At 40.2% G+C, this 17094-nt stretch overlaps 1 long non-coding RNA gene across 1 annotated transcript; it reads left to right on the forward strand.

The window, feature by feature from the left end:
* Positions 1-9586: 9586 nt before the first annotated feature.
* Positions 9587-16526, forward strand: LOC118495014. The gene is made up of 3 exons (XR_004897310.1): positions 9587-9760; positions 12412-12416; positions 16514-16526. It is a non-coding gene; the product is annotated as an uncharacterized LOC118495014 (long non-coding RNA).
* The last annotated feature ends 568 nt before the right edge of the window (positions 16527-17094 follow it).

Below are 17094 nucleotides of genomic sequence, written 5' to 3' on the forward strand. Positions count from 1 at the left end.
CATCATCATACTTCCACAAGAAGTTGCTGCTCACTCTGTATAAAGTATCTACAATGCGTAGTCTCCATTTTGGCATCAGTAAATCTGTGATCGACCTCGCGGTCTTTTGAGGAAAGCCGTGGACGCGCATCTATCTGAATTACTTCAGCCTGGCTCGACCTAGTCGCTCCTCCTCAGCCTGGCTTGGCCTTCGTGAAACGCACCAAGTCAGGCTGCACAGATTAGACTAGGTCAAGCCTCGCTTTATCAGTTATCCTGGATTTATATATTCTGCTTTTGTGAAACAGGCTCCAGGTAGAAAAATACGGTAGTTAGCCTTTAAGAACTGTTGGTAAAGGCCCATTGATTCCAAGTAATTTCTAATCCATCCGTTCCATAATCCTAATACATTTTTAAGACTGTGTTGTCTCGATTTTTTTGGTATCTGAAAATCCCAGAGACAAAAATATCTCTCATTCTAGGTCTCTACCTCTCCCTTACCTCCCAAAAAACATGGTTAGATTTTGAAAAAAAAAAAAAAACTCTTGATGTGCTTTTGTACACCAGCACAAGATGAGTTAACCCCAGGAAATAGAAGTGCCCATGAAATGTGCAAAACTCGACCAATCCCAGATTTATTCTCACTTTTGAATGCTGTTAAGAGGATTCGATGCAGAAAATGCCCCTAAAGGTCAAGCCCATAATTACACTCCTTTTACCTAAGAGGAGAGCATGTCACAAATCCAATCATCAGCTGAATAAGGGATACCCAATCCCCGACTGAAAATGAGCTGGTTTCAGATAGGCTCTTGCATTATTGCATTTACATTATCCACAGTGAGGCACAAAACACCTATAGTGACCAGTGTCTCAGGCAAAACATAATTGACATGTCTCTCTTGAGGGTGCTTATCTGCAGGATTCAAATAAGTGGTTGAATAATGATGTATGCCCTGGTAAATGTATTCCTCCCTGCATCATGTGCAACTTTACTGTATAGAGGGTTTTCACCGACGTCACATTCTGGGCAGTAACCTGGATGCGCGGCCGTATTGGAGGCACTCGGTGTAAACAACTGAATGGAGTAATGGAGTATTGTGCGCTTTGGATACTTTAATACTTTATGTCTAAACAACAGAAAAGCTCATCAAAACGCGTCCAAGATGCAAAGGCATATAGGGAAGGACTTGGACCACAAGAAAAGGTGCGATATTTCGAGAAATTACGGTTTACTGGCGGTGCAGATCCCTACAACTTGGCTCCCTCTTCTTGGATCCATGGCGACCCGGTGATTCTTCCTTCAGTTGCATATCCCGATATAGTCAACTACCTGGTTTTCTCGCCGAGCCCATACACAGCGGAAGACCTTATATCCTACAAAAGTTTGGAGGCTTATAACCAGATGGTGTGTGGATGGGTGAGGGAGACGCAGTACCAAGACATTAACGACCGTTGTGTTGTGAAGGCCAAAGTAAGTAATGCAATATGCAATGTCCTTAATCAACCTAACCTTAACTGTATGATATCATTGCGATACTCGAGGTGTAGCCAAGTGACTCTCAATTGTTTTTTAGACTGAACAAGACAGATTTTCCCTGTAGATCCTGGTTGAGCTTTGCCAACCACAAGCGCCTCCTTTCCTCTGATAACTTTTGGCATTCCTCTCCCTGGTTTTTAATAACTTTTGGAAGTCGATAATATTCCAAATGTTTTTCTCGGTCTGACCTATTGGTACAACCTAAAACACGGCAATAATTAACCATTTTCCTTGACGGTGTTCGGGATCTACTTCAGTGCATGTGCTTTGTTGTGATGTGGAGTACCTCCAATATGGCGACTTCTGGTCTGATGACGCGTCGTGAAAACCCTCTATATTATAACCAAGACAAATTTATTTGATCTCCCATGTCGAAACTGGAAAAAACTCTTTCTGCCTGGATTTTGGGTTTTCTGCAAACTCTATCCCCTGTATTGTCACCTCTGGGGGGAAAATGGGTAGACAAAATGCTTTTTGTGATATCGTGAATGTGATTTTTTCACTAATAGGAAAATGCCATGGTGGTCAAATGATTGGCTGGCATGTGGGATTGGCAGCAAAGTGGTTTCTCAACGTTCAGTCCTGCAGGGAATTCCTTTCTCAGTCAACAAGTCAAAAATCTTCAAACCTCTCGAAACAATAATCATCCTGTGGGCCACCCAGCAGCTTCCTGTTAAAAGAAGTGTGTTTGTGAGTATTTATTTTGTACATGGCAAAGTCTAGCTCAAAAACATGTTTTTCCACCCAGCACGACATAGTTGGATTTGAGTTTTAGGTACACAGCACAGAGCCACACAATAGAACTTTGCACACAAATGGCACTTAGAAAAATGGACTGTACTGTAAATTAAACTGCTCAATCTCAGGGTGCACTTTGCAGCAATAGTGGATAGCATAACAGCATTGCATATTGATTCAGAATGAAAAGTTGAGCTGTCAGGTAAATTTTTCGGTTACACTTTACTTGAAGGTATCTACATAAGAGTGACATGACACTGTCATTAACGTGTCATAAACATTATAAACAAGTCATAAACGTTTATGACATAACGCTTCTGTCATTAAGTGTCATTCGGTTTTTGTCATGACAAGTTAGGGTTAGAGTTAGGGTTCATGTGTTCATGACAGTGTCACGTCACTCTTATTTAGATACCTTCAAGTAAAGTGTTACCCTCTTTTCTTACCTGAGTGCACATTCACTAAGAAAAAACGTGTTCTCATCAGTGGCCATTTCTTTAATTAAACACAAGGATTGTTTTCCTCTTGAAAATGTACCTTTTGCAAATTAAAAGGAACAAGCAGAGGGGGTGCCAGGGCAAATTGTCAAGATGCCAAACTAGAAGTGCCTCTCTGGTAGAACTACTAATGATTATACTTACTGTGAGGCACAGATATTATTGCAGATGAATAGGAAGGGGTAGAAAAAAGGCTGAAATTAAAAGTCAAATGGAGGTTGACTACGGAGTACAAATCTGTTACAGGGGTGAGGATTTGGAATTTCTTTCTTATCAATGCAGTAACAAATAAATACATATCTAAATGTGTCTTTGTATGAGGCTGTGCGAACAAACTCATATTTTGTCTTTACTGCATCATAAAATACTGCTCAGCAAAGCAGACTGTGTTCTATTCTGGTGACAACAGACAAACACCCTCTTCATGAAAATCTGCCTGCTCACTCTGCCAGAAGGGCAGCATGTGTGAGGTTGTGAACCTCCCAGGGACCCCTGTAATGACCCCCTGAATTGTTGTAAGAAAAAAGCCCCCCTCCTTAATTGAATGTTGTTAAGAACCAACATGATGGAGGATTACTGAGTGCTTACACTTGGCCATGTTAAAAATGCAATGCAGACTAGTTTGCTGCATGGTGCCAAAAACAAAATTACAGTCTGTTCTTATTTTTAGGTCAGGAATAATTTGTGGTGGTGCAGGTTTTGTGCACGTGTTAATTAATGCAAAATAAGCAAGACTATTGAATTTATGAATAACATCATCACAAAGCGAGAAATGGACGTGCTTATCCGCCCAAGGCTGGTATTCTGGAATACTTATTTTCGTAACAATCAAGTATCAAAAACTGAGGAGGACACGCTGTTGGATGCTGTCCTCCTTTCCTACTCTTTCTTCAATGTCTAATGAATCTATCTCTTTCTCTCCCTGACCCTGTCTTTCTGCTTGAGCAGCACTGGTTGAAGCCTAAAAATATTGTAAACAAAGTAATGACATAACTAATTACACTGGTCGGACTGTTCAGCTCTGTTTCAGACTGATACCTCCGGTTCAGGCTGGTCCTCATCCTCAACACGTGCCTTTTTCAGTCGCGGAAAATACTTTTCAATACTCTGGATTGAAGCAGCAAACATTCAGTGTAAGAGTAAAAAAATTATTAACATTATTTATAATAAGTTTATTTGATTCACAGCTGCTACATATAGTGTTTTGACCTCGACAACCCAACTGCATTTTACCACAAACTTGCGACTAGTTAACTTTCTAAAGCAGGCGCAATCCCTTATTTGCTACGGGTCGGGTCGGGACTCAACATTAACACACATTAACACTGACAACATTGTATTCAGAGTGATTGTGTAAAGGTGTTCACGAGATACCAACCTTTCGTAAACTAGTGAATTTCGCCAGCCGTCTTCTCTCGTTTTCATGGAGACTGTGTGTGTGTGTGTGTGTGTGTGTGTGTGTGTGTGTGTGTGTGTGTGTGTGACAGAGAGACAGAGGAGAGCAGGGAAAGGAAATGCAGCTGAACGAATACGCTGCGTGTTTTAAATAGCGTAAAAACATTTTTTTATAACGAAACGCAATATGTGGCAGCCGGTGTTGATTGTATGGCGCACCGCCACAAATTAGTCTATGTGTGGGAAACACTGCACATAGAGTTCAAAAGTAAACATCACTACTAGAGTAGTAGGGTATCATACTGTGCAACCTGCTTACCTGCATCCTTTCACAGGCTTGTAGGCATTGATCTTTACGGTGTTTTAGCCATGAGGCATGTGCTGTAACAACACCGTATTCTAACCTAGATTACATTCACAGGTCCGGCGCGCCGGCATGTTGCTTAAAGTTCAAAGTGAATTCACATCCAGGCTCCATCACTGTGTATTTTTTCAAGCAGTGGAGTGCAGGGACGGACTGACAATCTGTGCGTTCGGGAAAAGTCCAGAACGGCCGTCGGCACAAAAAATAAAGCAATATTAACAGCAGGGGGCGCTAATACGATCACTTATATGCTACGTGTAAAAAAAAGTAGGCCTACTAGCTGGCTATCACCGTAGACCGGCTCTGCTATCACCAGACCATGGCTAGTAGAAAACGTAAGGAGAAAGGTGGATGGGAAAAAGTCAAAGAAAAGAGGGCCATTTCTGTTAGGTTAATTTGAAACATTAAACGCCTTAGAAATTTAACCAAAAGTTGAACCAAAAAAACCTAGCTTGCACTTTCTGTCTTTCCATCAGAGTGCAGTTTTTTTTTTTTTTTTTTTTTTTGTTCAGGTACATACTTTGAAAGTGTTGTCAGTAATACTCAGTGGGCTACTGTTTTATAATTACAAATTTGTGTAATCTGTAGCCATTATTTGTATTTTATTTGCAATGCAGATGTAATGGCATTGTACATTTTTTTTGTTTTTATTTGAAGGCTGAGGCTTCATTAATAAACACAACCCCAATTATCATCATTAGTTTTGAGATGTTACTTGCTGTGAATACCTAGTCTGATAGGCTACAGTATTGTGGCATAGTATCAGGACATCCTGGCTAGTGTCTGTCGTGCACGGCTAGGGGCGAATGGCCGGATGATGGGCCCATTTGGGAGAAAGTGCAGGGCTGTTTTTTAGCCCCAGTCCGTGCCTGGTGGAGTGTCAGCCCTGTGCATTATACATACATCCTGAATGTAGAAGGAGAATAAAGAAGAAACTGCATGAATTTGTTTTCTTCCTGTATGTTGGGAGAGTGATATGTATCGCCGATATTTTCACAGTATATATTTCACAGTAGAGGTCGACCGATAGTTGATTGGTGGAACTATCGTTATCGGCAAAAATCCATACCGATAGTTTTTCCTGGTTGCGTCCGTTGCTGGAGCGGCTGAGTCATTCATTACACAGTACGCGAGAGCTGAGAAGGGTCTGCTGGCATCATGCATTACAATAGCGGCCTCTAGAGGCGAAATAAAAACTATCACTGATGCCTGTGTTGTTTATTTTCAACACGTGTTACTGCGCGCTGCACGGAGAGCACATGCTGTGCGGAGAAGGCTGACATCAGATGCGCGTTTAAAGCATCGACAGCAAAAAGGTATGTATACAGTTAATTTTGTCATATCATTATAAAGTTATTAATTTGTTGAATAGATGCTGCATTAGTAGAGAAAGAACAGCACAACAGTATGTTTGTTTGCTTTCGAGGCTGAGATGACGCTAAACATTAGTAGTAGGCTAACTTACCTCAAGCGGTTAAAACACTGACAAAAATAAACGTCCGACGCAAATGTCAGAATCAGAACCCTAAAGGATCGTCCACGATCCCAAACGGCACCTCTGATTCATATTTAGATAATTTAATAACAGTTAAACGTAGAGACTTACTGATTGCTGCAGCTAAAAGCTAACGAGTTAGCCGTCACGGGGGTGTCTTTGGTGTCTTTGTTGTCTTTCTAGCCTTTACAGGCGATTTTCTATCCAGCCTGGAACTTGTTCCTTTTTTCGGGGTTGGTGAGCATTAAATCCAAACTGTTACATCCAAGATTTATCCACTTGATGTCCATAATTCATCACGTTTTCGGTCATTTCTGCCGCTAACTCCGTGCTACCCATAGACAGTAGGTGCTACCGACAAGGGAATCTCCCATGATGCCTTTGTTTATGTTTTTAACCAATGGGAAGGCAGGTCCGTCACACATTACGCCTTATATGGGCATCCAAGCGAGAACAAAGTATAGTGAGAAAGATAGATCCCTCCAGGTCAGAGATCGTCTGTTACCGTTCTACAGAGAAGAATGGCGTCACAGGTTTTGAGATTGTTTGTCCTTTATATGAATTATAATGCTCATTATGTTTATTTTTGCACTGGATGACTCCAAATATGTAGGAGAACTGTTTTAGACAACACACATGCTTGTGTAGCATTGCTGTGGGTGTAATATCAATAAATATGACATTATTATTTTGATTATTGGTAAAAGCGTCTGGACTTTTTTTGAAACAATGTATGTATTTTGTCAACTGTATAAGTTATAAATACTATCGGTCAATTAATCGGTTATCGGCAAATACGGCCCAACCTAGCTATCGGTATCGGTAAAATCCACTATCGGTCGACCTCTGTTTCACAGTGCCTTTGCGCCTTAGCCTATGTGAGGACTTTGTGCTCTTGCATTAGGACGACAGTATGTGAGTCAGTACTTTTATGTACAGTACTGTGTAACTCTATATGTGTCAGTATTCAAACTGTCAGATGGCAGTATGTCAGAAATGTCACCAAGACATTTAATGTGCATGACAATTACAGTGAGTGATTCTGCTGAATATGTTGAGTGAATGTATGGGTTAAATATTGCAGCAGTTGTAGCCTCAATTGAAATTGAAATGATTGTTCTTGTCAGCAAAGATGACAGCTGTACCTCTGGAGTAGAGAGAGAGAGGTGTCAAAAAGGATCCTTATTGTTTCCAGGAGAATTTGTTGCCAATGAAAATAATAGCTTTGGATGGCTTAATTAAAATGCCAAAGCCTATTATTGGTAATGTGCCACAGTCAAAAGTCCTTGACAACATGCCTTCTCTGTCATTTAATGTCTGTAAGAAGTGCAGGTTAAACAAGTTTGATGCTTTGCCTGCTTATGTCCTATATCCTAACTTATAGTAACTTATAAAGTATCCTGCTGATACTACTCAAAGTATATTACAGCTATTATGTTGTTACAGCTACTACTTTATATCCGTAAAAGTCTGTCATGTCCAAAGTACCACTGGGATGATGGTGCAAGAGGGGCTTAGGGTGCTTGTAGGACAAGCCTAGCTCCTCCTAAGCGCGGCTTGTGTTTGTTTTTTGTTTTGCTTGTTTGTTTTGTTTTTGAAACAAATTAAAACCTGCTAGCTTTTATATGCACCAAAGGACAGGAAATTGACACTGACTGGCAACTTTGCTTTGAACCATAAAAGGTAGGTCATCTATGTAGAGTACACTTTTCTTTTTAAAGACTGTAAGGCTACGTTCACACCGCAAGTCTTAATGCTTAATTCGTTTCTTTTTTTGCTCAAATCCAATTTTTTTGTTTGGCTGTTCACATTACCTTTTAAAATGTGGCCTATATCAGATTCCAGTGTAAACTGTTTGCGGTTTCGAACTGACCTGCATGCGCAAAAGAACAATAACAATGACATCCGACGCAGCAGTGGTGGGACTGCGTTGTGAATAGCTTCACAGAGACGCAGTTTAGTCAAAACTTTCTGTCAGTTTTTAATTTGACTGTCTGTGCCTGGTGCTAACTTCCACCGGCGCATAATTGTGACAAATGTCGATGTAGATTGACGTAAAAGTCACATCAAATCCTCCTTGGTTGTTCACACTGTGGCCGCATTGAAAAAAATCAGGGCCACATATGGAAGTGGTCTAAATCTGATTTGAAAAAATCTGATCTGGGCAAGATTTAAGTGTTTACACTACTTCTGAAGAAGTCTGACCTGGTCACTTGACTCCAAAAAAATCTGATTTGGGCCTACAGTCTGAACGTAGCCTAAGTGACTAACTATTGGCGTAACGCCTTGTTGGTCTTGCCCCGCTTGGTTATGGTAATAATAATCAGTTGTTGACATCGGCCCATATTTGCTTATCTGACCGATGCTGATGTATAAAAATGTTTTACTAATATCTGCCGATACCGATATGATTGTTGATATATCGTGCATCCCTACAAAATTGCCAGATATTTATTTTATTTAGTTTAGAAACAATGAGGCATTACATAGTTTGAGCACCATAGAGCACTGACAAGTGCTCGTTCAGTACATATCATGGTCTTTATGAACCAAAAACCAAGTTCTTTAAATTGGCTATAATCAACTACCTGCTGAGCACCAAACAGCAGACAGATAGTTAGCGTCTAACTTGAAGCCTTTAGCAGCTAAAGAGGGATTGTTCAGCCTATATACTATGTACAGTTGTGTTCATATTTTATCATGCAGGTAGGGAATTATTTAGGCTAATTAAATTTGTATGCTCATGGCGCTACATCTACAGTTCAGTGTGTCGGGTGGGGATTTCTGTCTGCTGTAGGGCATGTGGTTGTTTACATACAATTAATGCTTTTATATTCTGTGCCTGTTTGTGGTGCTGTTTACAAGAATAAATTAATATTATAGTTTCTGACCGTACTGCCTAAACATCTGATTTGTCATATTTAAATGTGTGCATATAGACCTGACTCGATGCATGACTCTCACAATCAGTTTTCAGCTCATTGAAGCACAAAAATAGAAATAAGGTTGAGTAATGAGTTCTGCTCATAGCAGAAAAAAACATTACACCCACCTATGTGCAGCAGTATAGACTTAATTTGCATCTTAGTTCGTAGTGTTGTTTTTGTTATCACTTTTATTGGTACTAGTGATTATATTAGTAGTGCCAGTAGTCGTATTATTGACGTAAGATTGTTTTCAAAAGCTGCCCCTTCAATCCCCAAACTACAGTTTTCAGCCACTGCTACTGCTTATGGGTTCAGGCCTACAAAATAAAGATGAAATGTAGCAGTCAGTTGAGTATGCATAATGTCAATGTGAGAAAGGAAAGTGTGATAGCGTTCCACGTTAATGCCTTTTCTCTCTCAACTACCGCATGCTGATACATTACTAGTAGGTAGAGCGAGCTAATGCTGACAGGGAGAGAGAAAGAGAGAGAGAGAGAGAGAGAGAGAGAGAGAGAGAGCGAGCGAGAGACTGTTAGCCAATCCAGTCTGCTCAAAGCGATGGTCTTTTTCACAAATAGGTTGTTCGTAAGGGGGAAAAAAAGTAGCTTCCACTTAAAGGGCCCTATCTTGCACCCTGCGCAGCACAGTGCAAAGCCCGACGCAAGTGTCTTTGCTAGACGCAGTTTTCAATTTCCCGTCCAGCGCCCGCGACTAGGATTAGCGTGTGTCTGACAGGGTAGGGGGCGTGGCATCACGATGGTGGCTCTCCATCGTGATGTCAGCCAGCCATCACGATGGACGATGATATCGTCCATCGGCACAACCCTAGTCGAGACGACAAATTCTTAATCTTAACAGAACTAGGGGTGCAACAGATCATAAAACTCACGGTTCAGATCATGGTTTTGAGTCAGGGATCGGTTCAATTTTTCAGATCAACACAAAAAAGGGGGGAATTTTAATTATTTATTAAAAATGTAAAAACAATAATAATAACTTCACCAGTAAATTGCTGACAAAAACGGATGAAAAAAGGGTATTTTACAATAACTTTGAATGCACCACGAGGTTTACCAGTTTTAAGTAAATACAACCTTTAGTCTCCGACAACAGCAGTGACCAAGTGCTAGTTTGTGCAGTGTTACCAACTTAGCGACTTTTCAGACCCCCTTAGAGCCTTTTTTATTTTTTTAAACGACTAGCGAAAAATCTGTCTATTGATATATAAATCTATTGTCCAGCGAGCACGCAAAGGTATTTCTCTCTAGTGGCTGCCAAAACAGTCACCTCTCTCTTCTGTTCTGTAACTGAGGAGCAGCACCTCCCCTCTCTGCTCTCTACTCATGTGCAGCAGCACTGCGCAGGCAGGTAGAAGGGGAGGGGGGACAGGGTGCGGTGGCCGGTGTAGGTACGAGAGACAGCTGAGCTGGCCTGGCCCTGGCAAAGCCAGCCTTCTTTGAGAATTCTTTGTCGATCTTTCTACCTCCATTTGTAGATTTCTTTTTTACTTCAAATATAGGCTACCTAAGTAATAATTATAATTTAATATCAATTCCTTTAGTGAGTTTGTGATTATTTGGCTAAAGATTTCTATTTCTTTCTATCTAACTTGCTGACGCATCCACTAAGCTTTATGCAAATTATTGCGTAATTACGTCACAATTATGCAAATGAGCGTATAACGTCATCTAGCTACTTTAAGCGACTTTTGGAGCTGGTGCTAGCTACTTTCATTGGAAGAGAGTTGGCAACACTGAGTTTGTGTCTTTTAGCTATAAGCTTTAGTGGCAGGATATTACGTCCCGCTGTTGGAATCCTCTACAGTGAAATACAGTCACACTTTTACACCGTTTAGCTGTCAGCATTTTAACCGAGTTTAATCCAGCTGCTAGCTAACGGTAGGCTAACATTACTGCCGCCAAGTGTAACGTTAGTGTTAACTAGAGTGACGTGCAGCGATGTTTCTTTTGCCTCTGACGTCGGTTTCGGAACATCAGAGAGCAGCACAGACATTTAAGTGGCCCCGAACCACGGACCACGGCTCAACTATGGTCTGTTGCACCACTTAACAGAGCTATTATTGCTTTTATTGCAAAAACAGAGTCTGTGACTGTTGATTTCTTCTGTCTCTGTCGCTGTTTTTGTTTTAACGAGCTGATTAAGCGGCCCACAGAGCAGTGCTCTCGGTATCCAGTCCGACTATGTTTTGAATGATTTGCGGTGGGGAGGCTAGTCTTTACATATGGTATTTACGCACACTTTGCTTATAAATCATTTTTCCGGTTCGTGCACTTATCTATTTTTGGACATAACGTTATATGATCTGTATGATCAGTATCGATAAGCTCGGACCTTATTGATGTTCGGGTTTTGAGAAATTTGGAACCGGGTGCTTAAAGAACCGGGTCTTGGCGAACAGCGGTCTTTCGAATCAGCTTTGGCCGCGATTCTGGAAGACTTGGAGTTAAGCTTTTCTTTGAGAAACCGGATACGGCAAAAGTTTAATCTATCAACTAGCTCCGCTACCTTCTTCGTTGCTCTGCTTGGTTGTAGCACTATCCTATTGCGTGCAGTGGTAATTTGAAAGACAACCGTTTATCCCACCCCTCGGATTGAGCCCTGCCAATGGTGAGTTCCCAGACCCAACATCTTGATGTGGGTCTGGCTTGTCAGGCTATAGTATAACACCTCCAGGACGCTCAACATGAGTCATTGCATCCCAGAATGACCCCAATCTACTGTATACCTGCTCTTGGCCCAGAAGCAAAACTAATGTCTGTGATGTGTAAGCATTTAAATAAATGTATTGTGTTAGCTTCTATGGAAAGTACTATGTTGCTATTAAATATAAGAGGAAAAACAGAAATTGCTTATCAGTAAGTCATCTTGGAAACTAGGAACTTTGTCAAGGTGTATATGTAATGTACCACTCATACACGAGGCACATAAATGTGAATATAATCATGCTGTATTATGCTTTAACACAATGGATCTCACTGTCTGCCTAACTATGATGAACCACAGTTTTGTCCAAAAGGAAAGCCAAGGACTCCTGAACAAAAACAGAAAATGAAATGGATGTCTCTTTCCTTTTTAGCTGTACAATACAATTATACTTTTACGGTATATGGTTAAAAACAGCAAAGTGTTTAATCATATGAAAACTAGGGAGCTTGCCCTTCAATAGGAAGACCCAGTTTTAAGTCCCTGTGTTAAAAACACTGCTGGAAGCCATATTGAAAGTCTCCACCTCTTGGGAAACGATGGCAGCCAGCTCTTAAAATGTAGCCTACAGTTAAACTGAATGAATACAGTGGACTCTGGTTCATTTCTTTGCTATTTTTAATGGAGAAGGGTCATTTTACTACTGATGATTTTTTTTATTAGTCAACTATTCAGATGAAAATAATACTCCAGCCCTTCATAGTGCTTTGGTGCAGATATGGAGCAAAATGACCTCACACTAAAGATAGTGCCAGTAGCTGTATTCAAACAAGTGCACCTACATCACATCTTTTTTCCTGCCTGGCTGTAACTTGTTAAACCTTTATTTGTCCACAGCTTGTGAACCTTCGTGACAATGCCATCTGTGGTTGCTAGGGAGATTTAGGACACAGCTGCAGAGTCTCAGCTCATGACTTGCAGTGATGCCAGTTTAATTTTGATGCTGCCATCTTAGCTTCGACTCTAACTCCAACACCAAATTGAATCTTAAAATGCCATTCCACCAAAATGGCAGACAATGCAACACATAGCAAATGTCTCCTTTCTTTTGAAAGAAAAGGATTTTTTTTTTTCAAACTGAAGAAATGTAATCTTTATTTTGTGCCACCATTGGCATACATTTCATGTAATAGACATACTGTCCTACATTAATTTAGTATTTTAATTGATTGATGCTAACCACTTACAATATGTTCATTATTAATTATTCTGCCAATTATTTTCGATGTAATGCCTGGTTGATTAGTTGTTCAGTCTATTAAATGTCCAAAACAACAAAACAAAGTGGGGGTAATTGGGCAATGTCTCAGAGCCCAAGATGATCTCTTCAAATGTCTTGTCTTGTCCGAACCCAAATATATTCAATTTACATTGGAGAAAAGCAGGAAATCATCATATTTGAGAAGCTGGAACCTGGAAAAAATTTGGAACTTGGAATTTCTTTTCTTTTTTGCAATTCTGTTTCAAGAATGCTTCAGCTTTATTCCAAAACACTTGACTGCACAGATAACATAACCTCACAATAATAAATTGCTGCAACTGTGTCACTGGGCAAACCTTTAAATGCCCTCCCTCCTTAAAGGAACAACATACAGTATGACAGGCATTTCAGTTGGCTTTCAGTTGGCTAATACAATCATGATATCTTGTTGTACAGTGAAGTTGACAACAGAACATGGATTGAGTCAATCAATCCATGCAACAAGTCTCTCTCAAGTCAGTAAGCGTGTTGATATCTAGCATCAACTGCCAATAAATACTGATTGTGTGATGTTTGTATGGTACATTGCACATCTTGCTGTCCTGTTTATGATTATAGTTTATTGACAGGAACATTGTGGTTGCTATTCTTAAGGCCTATCCTCTGTGAAAGGAGGCATTAGCCGTTCTCTTAGTACCAAGGTTCAGGAAAAAGGTCACAAGATCACAATTTATGATGGCCCATTTGGGAATCAATATCACAGCATCAACAGAACAGGGAAATTAGTTTAGACCATTTTTATTTTGTAGCTGTCCCTGACCTCTGACCCTCGGTCAAAGGCAATAGACAGCTGATTGAGATGATTAGGATTGTTTCACACGTATTGTTTGCACTTCACACCGTACAAATAATGATGGTAAACTCTAAATGAGTTCCTTCCTTGAATCCTTCCTTCTCTCTCCCTCTTTCTCGCTGTCACCCACATCACAGTCATCACCTTGCCAATCACCTCCCTCAGAGACATTCAAGTTTGATGGTTGTGTCAGACAAAAAGGAAATTATTATCATGGGATTTTCTGATTGATGGCACTAGCTATCTGTCGGTACACCGCAGGACGTGGGGGTAAGGGTTTAGCGTGGCATTGGTAAAACAAATTCAGCACTAAACATGGTTGGCAGTTTGGCGCAGTGTCATACGTCTTACACCACTTAATTCTATATGAACACGTCAAGTAATTTTGTATTCGTGTCACACTTGTCTTCTGTCTTGTCTTTGTGCTCTGTAATACATCACCATATGACTATCACCTGAGCACACAGTGGAGCGCTGGTCAGCAGATCTGGAGAAAAGGAGACATAGTATTTATGTCCTGAATGATGGGGAAAAGCATTGAACTAGTTAAATAGTGGAATAACAGCTGTAACTTGATATTATTAAGGGTAATGTTGAAGAGTTTTGTTAGGGACCAAAATACCAGTTGTTCACTACAGCTAAAAAAATATTTTCGAGTGTTAGCTTAAATGTTAGCATAATTATTTGAAAGGCTTGTACAATTAATTGTTGCTGCTAATTGTTTTTCAATAAGCAAGTAAGCTATTATAAAAGGGCACTATTAATGACACTTTGCCTGCAGTTGGACTCTAAATGTCACCTACACAAAAAAATACAGATTGGATTGTGCTATATCTTTTTGATCTTGGGGAAAAATAAGACTGCTTTTATAATGATTGCAAAATAATTTCCCTTACAGGAGTCTTTCTTTGAACACTTGTTCTTGAACTTAAACATTTGTGGTCATATAATGCTAAAAAAAGTCTTTTTTGTCTTTCAACATTTTCTGTTTCTTTCTGCTACAATGGCAGATGTCTATGAAAGTAAAAATGATCGCCACCTGTTTCATATCTTGCACTGCGCTGTAGCTGCACTGTAGTTTTTATTTAACTGTTTAATCTGTATCATTCTATTTTAATCTATTTTACTTTTTCATTTTTTTTTTTTTTTTTAATTCAATTCATTATCTTTTTATTGCCTTGTTTTTCTTTTATATATTGTCTTAATGCCTTTATGTCTCACATAAAGCACTTTGGATTGCCTTGTTGTTGCTATAGAAATAATGCCTTGCCTAGTCTATGGGTAATTTTAGCGAAGGGAGAAGAGGTGCACCTCCGATGAAAAGTCTTGGATTGGTGGCGACTGATTTGGTATTTTTCTGCAAACTGAGTCGGCAGGAACTTGTCATATTTATTTGTTTCAGGAGACAACAGTGCTGCACCCACAGATCCTGAATTCAAGTCTGTCTCTCCTTTCTCTCCTCCACTCTCTCTCTCCTTTTGTCTGTGTTTCTGGTGTGAGGCGGCATACTGACTTGCACCTTAAAAGGTCTTTGGCAAGTGTGTGTGAACAGAAAATTGTGCCCAAACCTTTGACCAAAGTCTCCCTAAACAGTGGGGCTCTGTCTGCAACAATGAATAACGCAGAATATATTTGTGGCACCCTGTAGCCTACCTCATCACCTTGGTGTCCTGCATGGGAAAACAAGCTTAGAAATGCAACAGTGCCCCCACTTGGTTGACAGAGGTACCACACCAACAACACCACTCATTCTTGTGGGCACATGAGGTAAAATATGCTGGAAATTTCTTGTCAGGGGTTGAATTTAGGAGCAAAGTGGCAGGAGATGATTGAGGTGATTGGTGGGGATTTTTAGACAGCTGTAAAGAGGTTGGCAGTGTTGCAGGGTCTGCAGAACATTCAGCGTTCTGGCTAACAAGGCGTGGAGGGGGCCTCCGAGGAAATAGAGCTCTCCCGGAGGTAAGAGGTGCTTGCTGACACTGTGGAAATTAATTCCAGCTTGAAATACCTGTGAACAGTGTGTGTGGTTTGTATGTGAACAGGAATTAGGCACTGTTGCATTGCTTCTAATCTCTATTAGCAGGCTGTCATATTGGCTATGGTAAAGTGAAATACTGCAAATGCTGTACTAAACTGGAGGCCAACTCAACAAAAACTCTATTAGCTTTAGATTCCTGTGAAAGCATGCACAAACAAATCTGAAAACGTGACATACACACCATCTCCTCTTTGCATGTCAGTGGAGATAAAAATGGCTTTGAGATGCTTTGATGGTGGTCATGGTAATTATCTATTTTTGCAGTGTTAATTATCATATTTACATGGCCCGGCAATGGTGTGTGTGTGTGTGTGTGTGTGTGTGTGTGTGTGTGTGTGTGTGTGTGTGTGTGTGTGTGTGTGTGTGTGTGTGTGTGTGTGTGTGTGTGTGTGTGTGTGTGTGACATTTGAAGGATAACTAAGCTACAGGGCAGCTCATTCGGTGAAGATGAGACAGCTTTCTCCTCTAACCATTTGACTCATCTCCTGCTACATTTAGATTTGGGCACTAGGCAACAAACTGAATAGCATTAATTTTCAATGAGTTGATGGTAAATTAACATTTCCTAACATGGACTGCAAGCAAAAAGAGCTGCAGTGAAAGTTTGAATTATTGCAGCTTTCTCTTATGCTTCATCGCAGACTCTCACATGGATAGCAGATTTGACACAGTTTACCTCTTGTGTTTTTCTACCAATCACAACTTTCTTTTATCCTAAAATAGCCTCCAGTTTGCCAAGGTGAGTTGGAAATATCCTTTGAAAAGAATCCATGTAAAAGTAGAATACTGTATTTGCCTCCAAATTACAGTACAGTATGATGTGGCATGGAATTAAAATACTAAAGTACCTCAAATTTGTACTTAAGGATTGTACTTGAGTATTTAGTTTCAGAGGGTTACAACTAATGGTCTTTTTTACTGTAGATTAATCTACTGATCCTTTTTTTAATAATTAATTGGTTAATACAACTCATAAAGAATAACGAGAATAACGAGATAAAAAAAGTTGCAAAAAAAGTAGCAAATCTCAAAATTGAGAAAAGTCGAAATCAGCAAATGTTTGCATTTTTGCTAGATGAATAGATGATTTAAAAAAGATTGGTTGTCAAAATTGTTATCAAGTGTTGGGGCAACCCCTAGCTCCCTGGTATAGCGTGCGCCCCATGTAGGCAGAGTTTCGACAGCAGCCTTTGCTGTGTGTCATCCCCTCTCTCTCTCTCCCCTTTCATGTCATTCTCCAGCTGCTCTATCGAATAAAAAAATTATTAAAAATAGTTGTCTATTGTCATCTGGCAGCTCACCACTCACAGACGTGTTGCAGTATAATATGCAATACTGCTCCATAT

The sequence above is a fragment of the Sander lucioperca genome, chromosome 1 (assembly GCF_008315115.2).
Source record: "Sander lucioperca isolate FBNREF2018 chromosome 1, SLUC_FBN_1.2, whole genome shotgun sequence".
NCBI classification, from domain to species: Eukaryota; Metazoa; Chordata; class Actinopteri; order Perciformes; family Percidae; genus Sander; species Sander lucioperca.